This window comes from Cricetulus griseus (genome assembly GCF_003668045.3).
Source record: "Cricetulus griseus strain 17A/GY chromosome 1 unlocalized genomic scaffold, alternate assembly CriGri-PICRH-1.0 chr1_0, whole genome shotgun sequence".
NCBI lineage: Eukaryota > Metazoa > Chordata > Mammalia > Rodentia > Cricetidae > Cricetulus > Cricetulus griseus.
Window position 1 is genome coordinate 162,208,109 of NW_023276806.1, and position 12,796 is coordinate 162,220,904.

Here is a 12,796-nt window from a genome sequence, read left to right on the forward strand (position 1 = left end):
ATAGTATACAGTTCCAAAACCAAAAATCAACAACACAAGATACAAACCTATATTTTTTGGCTCAGGCTTATGCGAATGAAGACTGAACCCAAAAGAAGAGAAAGAGTTCATGGTCTTGCTACACAACTTAATAGGCACGTAGTCTCAGTTTTCACACCTGCTAAATACAGATTAGGTATGGTGATTAGTTATGGCACTACGTGGAAAACTTGACCTTTAGTAGTTGCCTGACAGATATTCACAGTTATTGAATCACCTGTGGCTAACTTCCCCTTGTAAGTCTATCCATGGAGTGATCATTTAATAATGACAATCTTTAATCCATAGAACATATCAAGTCCATGACCTATTTTGATAAATACAGTTTTATTGGAACACACTGTAAGACTGGATGCTTATGTGTCCCTTAAACTTTATATGTTGAAGTCCTAACTACTTTGTGATGATAAGAGGAGTTGAATTGTTGGGAGGCAATTATGTAATGAGAGTGGAGCCCCCATGAATAGGATTAGTGCCCTTATAAGTGGGTTCCTGGGGGGGGTTCTTATTTTCTTTCTTTGACGTAAGGACACAAGAAGATAGGTATCTATAACCCAGGAGAGACCTTCACTAGACAACAGTCAGATATAGGACTTCCAGCTTCCAGGATTGTGGGAAGTAAATTTCTGTTGTTCATGAGCCACCCAGTCAGTACATGTTGCTACAGCAACCTAAAGAAAGACACATGTCCATTCATGTTCATCTACATGTTACATTCCATCTCTTTTTCTCTGACCTATCAGAGTCATGTCAGCCACAAGCCTAACATGCCTCTATCTGAGGCAAGATTGTTAACTCTTAGTCTGATATAATAACTGCATTTCCTGTCAACAATAAGCTGTTAAGGAGAAAGCATCTATTTGGCTCAAATATTGCAACCTGTGGGAAGGTGGCCCTATTGTTTTGAACTTGGATGAAGCAGAACATCCAGGCAGGCAGCAGTGGTGGATAGTAAAAAAGAGGGAGAGAGGAAAGGCCAGGCCTCCATGTTCTCTTCAAGGGTATACAACTAATGTTTTGTCTTCACTCACTGGTCCTCATCTCCTAAAGTTTTCCCTACTGATGGGGGAAGTCCTTCTGTGTATTTGTCTCTCTTATTGGTTAATGAATAAAACACTGTTGACCAATAGGGAAGCAAGATAGGTGGGACTAGGAGAGGAGGAGGATTCTGGGAAATGTAGTAGAGAGGCGTTGCCATGTGATCCCGGGAAGACAGGATGCATGCCACTGGCGTCCTCGATAAGATAAGTCTTTATAAAATATATAGATTAATGGTTATGGTTGATACTTAAGACAGAGCTAGCAAATAAGAAATCCTAGTCATTGGCCAGAAGTATTGTAACTAATATTAATCTCTGCGTTATTTGAGGGACCTAACATGGTGGTGGAACTCAGGCGGCTGGCAGAAAGAGTTATTGTTATACCCTACCTTCCACAGGCTGGCGACCAAGTCATTAGCATATGAAGACTTGTGAGATCCAAGCTATAACTAGAGTCATTCAGATATATAAACATGAAGAAGAGAGTAAAAATGAACTTGGGTTGATGAGATTTTGGGAAATCAGGACTGGCCATGTGGCTTTTGTAACCAGGCTACTACACTGACTCTGCTAAAATTCACTGTAAAATTTTAGTATACCTTGAGCCAGGCATGGTAGTGCACACCTTTAATGCCAGCACTGCAAGCAGAGGCAGGAAGATCTTTGTGAGTTGGAAGCCAGACAGATTTAGGTTTATATAGTGAGTTCAAGACAGCCAAGTCTACATAGTAACACCTTGTCTCAAAAATAAATAAATAAATGAATAAACAAATAAATAAGTAAATATCACATCTCATCAATAATTAAATAAGCTCATTTTTATAAAGAAGGGTCTCTTTTAAAGATTAAGCAACTGAAATGATGCCTGGGAGAGACTGTTTCACATCAGACCTCCTGTATGTTGGTTTTCTCTCCTAGAAATGGATGAACATCAGTGGACATGTTAATGTGGAATGGAGGAAATTTCATGAGGTTCCATCCCAAGACAAAGAGCTATTAGCAGCTAATGACAGGTGGAGAGGGAGAATTAGTCCTCCCAGGAATGAGCCCCCCTAGTTTTCCAAGACAAAATGGTCAGTCCTGAAACCATATGCATACAAACAACAAAAATGAACTCAGCAGATTGTATTTCTATATATTGTGCATATATATCTGTATATAACAATTATAATCAAGCAAAAAGAGGCTATTAATTTCAGAGTCAGGAGCCATAAGAGAGGTTGCAGGGGAGGGTTTCTGAGAGGGGATGGAGGAAATAGAAGGGGAAAATGGTGTCGTTCTATTTTAATTAAAAATGTATTTTCAAAAAACCTGAAGCTCCAGATGCTTTGGAAATTAGTAATACTCCAATAATTATTTACAAAGGTCAGGAATGGGGTATTTAGACCAAATTTTAAAATGTGCATATCTTTTATAATGAAGGAAAACCAAACTAAAGAAACAGTATGAAACTACTGGATGTTCTTCAAGTTAATTACTTAGAGTTTACATAGTGGAATTTCTTTGCTGTGATTTGAAGACATCGTTACGGTGTGATATTTCACTGTCCCAAGAGAACAAGTGCTTTCTGAGACTCCATAAGTTTCATAATTATTATTTTAATTCAAAGTACATCGACCGTTTCAGAGCCCATCCTTTCTTTCCCCTGTGCTGCTTGGAGTCAAAGCCAGCGCCTGTGCATTTGTGCATACATTGAGCTCTCTCTGTAGCCTCATGCTTCATTTCAATAACATATTTGCCAAGTTATTAACAGTCGATGACTTGATTCTCAATGATATGGTGGCACTTAATAGACTCAGGGGTTCATTAGAAAGTGAGCATTAGCAGAATGAGTTCTGAACTTCAAGATGCTCGATTATCAGTCCTTATCTATAGTCACATTGAACTGCCTATGTGAGGAAACACGTTAATAGCTATTCTTATTGCTTTGATCACGAAGCAACTAAAGAAAGGACAGGTGTGTTTGGACTTTAGTTAGAAGAGGTACCTACCATCTTATTGGGGATGGCATGGCAGCAGGAATAGGAGGGTCCATTGGTCACACCACACCCACAGTCAGGAAGCACAGAGTGAACACAAAATGAAGCTGGGCTATAAGCCCTCAAAGGCCACCAAGCCCTCTGAATGTGGGTACCAGTTGGAGGCCAGGGCAGTCTATGGGATGTCTAACAGCAGAGCCAGTCTTCAACCCTAGAGCAAAATGGACTTTGGGAGCCCATTCCCTATGGAGGGATACTGTTGCAGCCCAGATACAGCAAGGAAGACGTGGGCCCTCCCCCAAACAATATGACAGACTTTGAAGGTCTCTTTGAAGGCCTCACTGTCCCTTGGGAGGAGTTGGGGATGGGTTGGGGGGGTTGGTGGGGAACATGGGAGGAGGGCGAGGGAATGGGGGGAATTAATATGTAAATATGAGTGGTAATTAAAGAATTTTTAAAAAATAAAGATATCCTGACCCCCCCCCCCCAAGAAAAAAAGTCCACCCTTAGTGACTTTCCTTTGGTAAGGCACTACTTCCTAAATTTTTACAACCTTCTTAAACAGTGCCAACAGCTGGGGCCAAGTAATTAAACTCAGGAGCCTGTGTCTGTGTCTGTGTGTGTGTGTGTGCGGCAGGAGCATTTCCCATTTAAACCCCAACAGTGATGGTTTCCTTATTTATAGAAATGTTTCCATTCAGAATATAAAGGTATGTGAGAATAAGATAGCACCTGAAAAGCTGTAGGAGAAATTCCTGTCATTTGAGGAGTATGTGCCGAGTGCCAGGTATGCCACAGGTTATACAATGGCTCCTACTGCAGATGTGGCAATGGTACTGTTGGAGCTGGAGAAGAGAGATGGGAATGGACAGCTGAGGTGATCCAGGAAGAAGGGAGGCAATCTATCAAGGGGACCATAGTGGTAACGCAGGCTGGGAGGAAAGAGGTGTCTATAAAGGTTCTTGGGGAAAGAATGGGATTGAGATGTCCTGGGAACTGGAAAGAGCATGGTGCTACTGGGGAAAGGGGACAGAGCTGAAGTTACAGTCTGAACACAGAACCTCCTAGGCTGTGTCAGAAGAGAGGAAGATTTAAGAGTTCACATATTTTTAGAATGAAAACATACAGAACTAGGGATATAGTTCAGTGGGTAAAGTATTTGCTGTGCAAAATGGAATTTAGATTCCCAGCACACACTTAAATGCCAGGTATAGGCCATCTTGGCTATACCCCCAGCTCTAGCAGGGGTGGGGGTGGGGGAATGAAAGTAGAAACAGACAGATCCTAGAGGCTCACTGGCCACCCAGTCTAGTCAAAGCAGTGATCACCAGATCCAGTGAGAGACTCTTGTCTCAAAACATAAAGTAAAGAAGCAATTGAGGAAGACATCTTGATGTCAGCATCTGGTCTCCACACATGTACCTATATGATCGGACACACCTATGCACACAGGCACACAATATGCACCCACCCACACACATACACCCCTCCCCCCCACATACACACACATACATACCTATCCCCCACACCCCCACCCCCATACACATACATATCCCCCACCCCCACCCCCATGTATACACACACATATACACCCACACACATACACACATACATACCCCCACCCCCCACATACACACACAAATACACACATACACACCTACCCCCCACATACACACACAAACACACACATACACACCTACCCACACACACCCTCACACACATACACACACATATCCCCCACCCCTCCACACCCCCATCCCCACGTATACACACAGACATATACACCCACACACATACACACCCCCCACCCCCCACATACACACATAAATACACACATACACACACACACACACACACAACACATACACACACCCTACACACACACACACACACACACACACACACACACACACGCCCCCAACCCCATCTCCCCACGTATACACACACATATACACCCATACACATACACAATATACCCCCCACCCCCCATACACACACACAAATACACACATACACACCTACACACACACACACAACACATACACACACCCTACACACACACACACACACACACACACACACACACACACACACGCACGCACACACATACACACACATACATACACACATACAAACACATGGGGGGAGGAAGGAAGAAAGGAAGAAAAAAGGAAGGAAGGAAGGAAAGAATCTCACTAATTTCCTCCCCACCTACCACCCATGTTTGCGATGTGACTGTATTGCTTGGGCACATGTTTGTGAGTGTGCATGCATACGGAAGCCTGAGGTTGATGTTAGGAATCATCCTTCATTGCTCTTATACCTGATTTCACTGAGATACGGCATCTAAGTCAAACCCAGAGATGACTGGTATGGCCAGTCATGCTAGCCAGTTTGTTCCTTTCCCTACCGTCCTGGAATTATAGGTGAGCTGCCAAATGCACCCAGAGTTTATGTGGGCTCTAAGAATCCAAATCCCAGTCTTCAGGCTGTGTGGCAATTGCTTTAACTGCTGAGCCATACCCCTAGACCCTAGTTTCTCTTATTAAAATGAAGGCTGATATAAGGAAGTTTCAATGGATGAACTTCTGATGTCATTTTTGAGGATTATCTATTCTTGTGATATCTAAAGGCAAGGTAGGTATGGTATAGTATGTCCTACTACATGAAAAAAAGAAAAATGATTTGTGAATCCTTCACATTTTATTCCTTCACACCACAAGCATCAACAAAAAGTAATACAGAAGAATGCACATATAATAAAGACTTCTATAAACGGTCATTTGTAATAATGTAAACTGACTTAAATAACTTGAGGGTTCCAGCTTCTGGATTGTGGTGTTTTGCAGATGATAATGTGTGCCACTAGTGCCACTGTCCTTTAGTGACATGATCAGTATGCTATGTCAGCAGGTCTTAGAAGGAGAATCAACACTTAGAGAATTCCTAATAGAACTGATGAGACATCAATGATCACAATTCACATGACATTGACTTTGTAAACCTTCAGAGCCAAGATACCTGGGAACCTTTTGTGTTGTGGGTTACTCTACTTTGAAGGGCTGTGTTTTGGAATACTGGATGATGGACACATGTCTCCTTACTATCAATAGCTATCAAACAGGATCAATGGAGAAATGTGAGTGTCAAGGTTAATACTTTCCACCTGTAATTTCACTGGTAAGTGGAAAAGCCCAAGTTGGATACTTAGAGGATTAAATTGCTGTCACTGTAAAGTCATTGTGGGGAACACATTCCATTATCCTTCATTAGCCTGGTTTTCTGGGATCACCTGTTTGATGTCTTGGAAAAGCGAGGTTAGAAAGCAAGAGACTTTGTCTTGCATACTAAAGACCAAGAGTGACCTTGAACACATCACTTAATCTCTTTGACAGTCAGCTTCCTCATCTGGAAAATGAAAAAGAAAATGTATTCTTTGTCTGGTCAAATGAAAACACATGGGTGTCTGGGAAGCCTTTTCCATTTGCTTTAAGCACGTATTTTCTTTTACAATATGGGACCACGAACATTTTATGTTGTTATTGTAGTATGGTCAATGTTTATTCAGCACCATGCTGAGTCATCCACCCTCATTTGAGAATCCATGGGACATCTGCGCCTCAGGAAATGTTGGAATAAGGGGAACCATTGGTGCACTATTTCTTTTTAGTAATACTTACTCTCACATGAAAACAATCCCATATAAAAGTATCCTTTGCACCGGTTAAGATTACAGCATGTAGCTTGAACTCTGTCAAGGAGGAAAAGGTGACTGGCAGGTATCACCCACCCCCCCAGACTTTCCTTGTCCTTAAATATGCATTGTCACTTGACAAAGAAATTAGTAACCCCCTGCTTAGTGGTGTTTTTTTTTTTTTTTTCAAAAATACATCTTGTAGATACCCAGTGTGTCTACAACCAAATTTATTTCTCCTTCTTATAATTAATGACAATGTCATCTCTTTTGTTGAAAAACTCTGGAACCTGGTAGTTATTTTAGATTTTTCTTGTTCCATTTTCATTTGTATCCTGTCTAGCTGTATTTGTAGATTTCTGAGGTCTCCTCATTGAAACCCACGTTCCTGGGGTCTGGATCAGTCCCATGCTGGTTTCCCAGCTATCAGTCTGGGGACCAAGAGCTCCCAGTTGTTCAGGTCAGCTGTTTCTGTGGGTTTCACCAGCCTGGTCTGGACCCCTTTGTTCATCACTACTTCTCTGTAACTGGATTCCAGTTCAGTTCAGTGTTTAGCTGTGGGTGTCTACTTCTACTTCCACAAGCTGCTGGATGAAGGCTAAATGATGACATATAAGTTAGTCATCAATCTCATTATCCGGGGAGGGCATTTAAGGTAGCCTCTCCTCTTGCTTAGAGTGTTAGCTGGTGTCATCTTTGTAGATCTCCAGACCTTTCCCTAGTGCCTGATTTCTCTGTAAACCTAAAATGTCTCCCTCTATTATGGTATCTCCTTTCTTTTTTTTCTTCTATTCTTCTGCTGACTCAACCTTTCTGCTCCCCCATGTGCTCCTCACCCCTCCTCTTCTCCCCTTCTCATTCTCCTAGCTCCCCCCTCCCTCCTCCCTTGTTCCCAATTTGCTCAGGAGATCTTGTCCCTTTCCCCTTCTCCAGGGGACCGTGTATGTCTCTCTTAGGGTCCTCCTTATTTACTAGCTTCTCTGGCAGTGTGGATTGTACAAGATCTCCTGTAGTAGTTCAGTACTTATCTCTAGCATAGGTGTGGACTTTGGGAGCCCAATCCACATGGAGGGATACTCCCTGAGCCAAGACACACAGGGGTGGACCTAGGTCCTATCCCAAAGGATATGATACACTCTGATGACCCCCTATGGAAGGCATCACCCTCCCTGGGGAGCAGAAAGGATATGTGATAGGTAGGGTTTTAGTTGGGGGAGTGGTAGGGGAGGAGGAGAGAGATTGGGAACTGGGAGTGACATATAAAACAATCTTGTTTCTAATTCAAATTTTAAAAAAAGATGAAAAAATGTTGTATTGTTTTCTAAATTCCAGATGGGTTCAATCTTTTGATACCATGACATAATGTTGCCATTTAAAAAGTTAGTTCTTAAGAGCAGCACAATTAGAGTTAAAAAAAATCAAGGAAAAGTCCTATGTTTTAAGTAAGTTTACAATTTTGTATTGGGCTGCCTTTATCACTACTGTAGGATACATGTAACCCTGGCCATTGGTTGAATGGTTGAACACACTTGCAAGAGTTTTCAAATTACCGTATCTTGACATATACATTTTATTTTATGTTCTAACCTTATACCCACCACAAACCATTATTTCATGTTATTCCTTGTCCATTATTCTGTCCATTCCCTATTGCTTCTTGCTTTGACTTTCTCACATATAATAATAACAAAGTCTAAAAAAATTTATTTCCTTCACTATATATGTGGCTATTTTCACCCTTCAGACCTTTGCTCTATTATGAACTCTTTCTGGAAACCTTCATGGTATCTCTTCACTACAACATCCTTTCTCTGGACTGATCAGACATCATGTGCACTACAACTATCAATACTCAAGAATTCTGAAGGCTCTTGAGCCTAACATTTTTCTGTGCATTCGTAGATTAGAGCAGTGACTGGTAGTCACCTGGCATTTTTTTATGTGTGTGTATGCATTTCCTTGGAATGGATGAATCAGCACAATCTGTGGGAGCCTTGAGAGAAGGAGAGACAAGTCAGGGACTGGGTTGGGAGAACAAGGGAAGCCAAACTGTAAAGGTGTTCTCTGTTTGATTAAAGCCTTGGAAAACAAAAGAAAACACGCTGAAAGAGAAGCAGAGACCAAAGTTTGGGATACAAGTGTGCTCTGGCCAAGGACTGGCATACAGTTACTAGAATATGGTGGACACTACTGTACTTTGCAGTGTTCCAGTTAAGAAGAATAGCCTGTGTGAAGGCCATGAGTCAAGAGTAAAGAGTATACAGAAAGTTGGTTTGACTGGAGTGGAGTGTGAAAGGTGTTGTGGGCAGAATTGTGTCATCCACTGATGGGCTGAAGTCATAGGCTCTAGCATGTTGTAATGTATTCAGAAATAGGATCTTCAGAGTGATGATTTTAAAATAATTATCATGGTTAGCAATAGGATGCTCCTTCTTTTCCAGTGCATATAGCAAAGGCATTAGTAAAATCCAAGTAAGTGAAAAAAATGCGTGTGCACACTCACACAGACACACACACGCACATATCTGAGTCTGGGCATTATCTTAAACTTCTTTCTGCCCATTTTTTTAATTACCACAATTGGATGCTAGTTAAAATTTTTCTCATTACTATCCTTTATTTCAGATAAGAAACTGGATCTTGCTGAAATTTATCAATAGCTCCAAGTTCATAGTTAGAGTCATAATTGTGATTTGTACTCAGATCTCTATACCAAAGCACTCCAATAACCTGTAGATTTTGTATTGAGCCCATTTATATCATGAAGCATTTACTTATTTACCTGCATGCTTGTTATTTCTATATAAGTATATTTTCAATGCACATATACATGTATATGTATGCATGCACACACACACACACACACACACACACACACACACACACACACACACACACACACACACACACTGCCAGGTCTTTGTTAACTAGGAGGCTATTCTGCTTGCAATCTGGAGAATAGTTTAGAGGTCAGACCTTCATACGATCATCTCTGAAAATTGTCTTTCCAATGAAATGATGTGCCATGAAGGACATCTGAGGAAGCAGATGTGACAAGAGCCATGAAAAATTTCCATTTGTTCCTGAGGGTCTTCCAGCCATACGTCCTTGGGTTGTGGAATCGTGGGTGAGCAGCTGAGTATCATCATGTTTTCCATGGCCATTACAGCTCATTTGTGTTAATATTTCTTCACAGGGAGAAACCCAGCTTGCCTCAAATATCAGAATATCAAACCTGCGTTTTTAACACAAGACATCAAAAGCACCCCTCTCCCAGAACAAAATCAGAAAGAGCAACGATGTCTCATCCTGTCACCATGACTACTCTGCAATTATTGTGTCGTGTCGGGCAAGTTACATACCTTTCCAGGTCCACAGACTCTCAGCTGTAAATGGAAGTTGAAAAGCACTCTGGTGTTCTCTTCTTCAATCTTCTTTGCCCTTTCCCTTCCGCACAGTTGTCAGTTGTGACTGCCTTAGCAATATGAGCCTGCCATAATCAAGTCCCAGTATTCATAAAGGCCAAAGTGAGGCCATATTAATGACCTGCTGTAAACCTTCCAATGGATTCCCACTTACCAAAATTAAAATTTAATTCCTTCCAGTGGCCTCACAACATAATCCTCTCCCCACTGTCTTTTCTCCTGACACCCGTCATACCCCCAACTTGGATTTTCTTCTTTCTGTTAGTTTTCGAGAGATGTTACAACCAAGTAGCATAGACTAGGTGGCTTGAACACTTCCAGCCCTTTCTCTGCTCATGTCATACTTTTGTGTCTTGACATTTTGTGACATAAACATTTGTTTAAAGCCACCAACTTTCTAAGCCCTGCCCCAATGGCACTGTGTTACTGTTGATATGCTATGTCTTCATTTTCATTAGAATCAGACCTTCTCAAACATCTCTGAGATTTCCTTCTTCCCCACAGGGTAATTTCCAGGTACTTAGAGGGTATCGTTTTTTCAAATATACATTTCTGTTGCTGAATTAAAGTTCACTTCTCTAATATTTAGAGAATATACCTTGTGTATCAACTTTCTGAGACATGTTTCGGGTGCAGAATATTATCTGTCCTTTTGAGTGACTCTGTGCTCGCCTCAAGAATGAGCACACCACTGTTAGCTGTGACACATTTTGTCAGGTCAAAGTGGCTGACAGCATTGTTCAAATATTTTCTACATCCTCAGTTTCTTTCCTTTCTTAACCAGTCACTAAGAGTGGGGTGCCTAACCTCCCTACTTGAAGTGTTGGGACTATAAAGTGTCATTATTAATGCAGTCACCTCAAGCTTTCTTTAAATGAATACATTTATTCCTTAACAATTTCATACACTTGTGTAGTGAGTTTTAGTCAGTTCTATCCCATTAACCCCTCTCATGCCCTCTCCCCACAGCTTTCTTCTGATTAGTGTTCATGTGGTATGACTATTGGCATGTTTTTGTTATTAGTTTTAGATATCTATTTATGAAGTGGTATGTTTCAGATAATAAATAGTTGACTACTATCTTTTTATCCAATTTAGCAATACCTGTGACTAAACACATAAATGAATTTAATATATACTCTGGTTATTTGTTTGATCCTGAACTACACTTGATAAATTCATGTTTTAAACAGCTGTAGTACTATTTTGAAGGATGTGGAGGTTTTAAGGGGTGAGGTCAGGGTTGAGCCTCAGGTCATGGGGAGCAGGCCTGGTTCCTGCCTACATTGTCTCCATGTTGGCCCATGGCAAGTAAAGGACCTTTGTTCCACATTCATGTGGCCACAGATGGAAGCTTCCACCACTGTAGCTTTCCCACTATGGTGAACATACATTTTCTAGACAGAAACTGTTCTTCAATTTTTGTTGAAGTTCCCATTTTTGGGTAATGAGTCATCTCTCCTGTTGTCTGCATGTAACTCTTCATTTAACTTGTTTTTTAAAAGATACTTTTACCATATAAAGAAATCTTGTTTAAAAGTTTTTTGTTGTTCAGTAATTTAAACATTTCTTTCTAATGCCATTTGGATAGAATGGTTTTGATATGAAGGATGACCGTGTTCTTATTTTTGTTTCCATCTATGACGTCTACACCCGCTCCTGTTGTTTTCAAGATTTTATCTCTATTGCTATCTTATTCCCAGTTTCACCATTTTTCTTGGCTTCTTTTTTGAGGCTTATTATTTTTTTAGATACATTGAATTTATCTATAATTTCTATTGCTGTGATGAAACACCATGACCAAAAGCAACTGGGCAAGGGGGGGATTCATTTCCTTTTAAACTTTCAGGTAATAGTCCATCACTGAAAGAAGTTAAGGCAGGAAGTCAAGAAGGACAGGAATCTGGAAGCAGACATCATGGAGGGATGCTGCTTACTGTCTTGCTTTCATTGTCTTCTTAGCCTGCCTTCTTATTCAATCCAAGATCACCCACCAATGAGTAATATCATTCCCATTAGACTGAATCCTTGCAAATCAATCATTAATCAAGAAAATGGACTCACAGATTTGCCTACAGGCCAATCTTAGGGAGGCATTTTCTCAATTGTGATTCCTTCTTTCTAGTTATGTCTAGGTTTATGATAAGTTGACAAAACCCAACCAGCACATGTGGGTTTCTAGTTTCATCAAATTTTATAATTTTGGCCTTCATTCTTTCAAGTCTTCCATTGTCCATATCTCCCTATGGAACTCCTGTTACATGGAGGCTAGTGTTATTATTATTAGTGTTACTGTCCCAAATCTCAGTGATACTCATATTTTTTTTTAATTTTTAGGATATATACTCAAGTTCACTGATGTTTTCTTTATGGTATCTAGTCAGGTACAAACCTCCAAGGAGCATTTTATATTCAGTATAGTTTTGGCCTATAAACACTTCTTCATATTCTTATATGTTTACCCCTGTTTTTCTTACCATGCTCAGCTTTTGCTTAGTCTTTCTGAACATATAGGGGATGTGTGTGTGTGTGTGTGTGTGTGTGTGTGTGTGTGTGTGTGTGTGTGTTACAGTAATTGTCTGCACTTTAATCATCTTGGCCTTTCTTTTCCCTTTTTGT

General features: G+C 40.7%; 1 long non-coding RNA gene across 1 annotated transcript; it reads left to right on the forward strand.

Moving 5' to 3' along the window:
* The first annotated feature begins 1,289 nt into the window (after positions 1-1,289).
* LOC113833321 lies at positions 1,290-11,719 on the forward strand. Its single transcript, XR_003480952.2, has 2 exons — positions 1,290-2,152; positions 9,949-11,719. It is a non-coding gene; the product is annotated as an uncharacterized LOC113833321 (long non-coding RNA).
* The last annotated feature ends 1,077 nt before the right edge of the window (positions 11,720-12,796 follow it).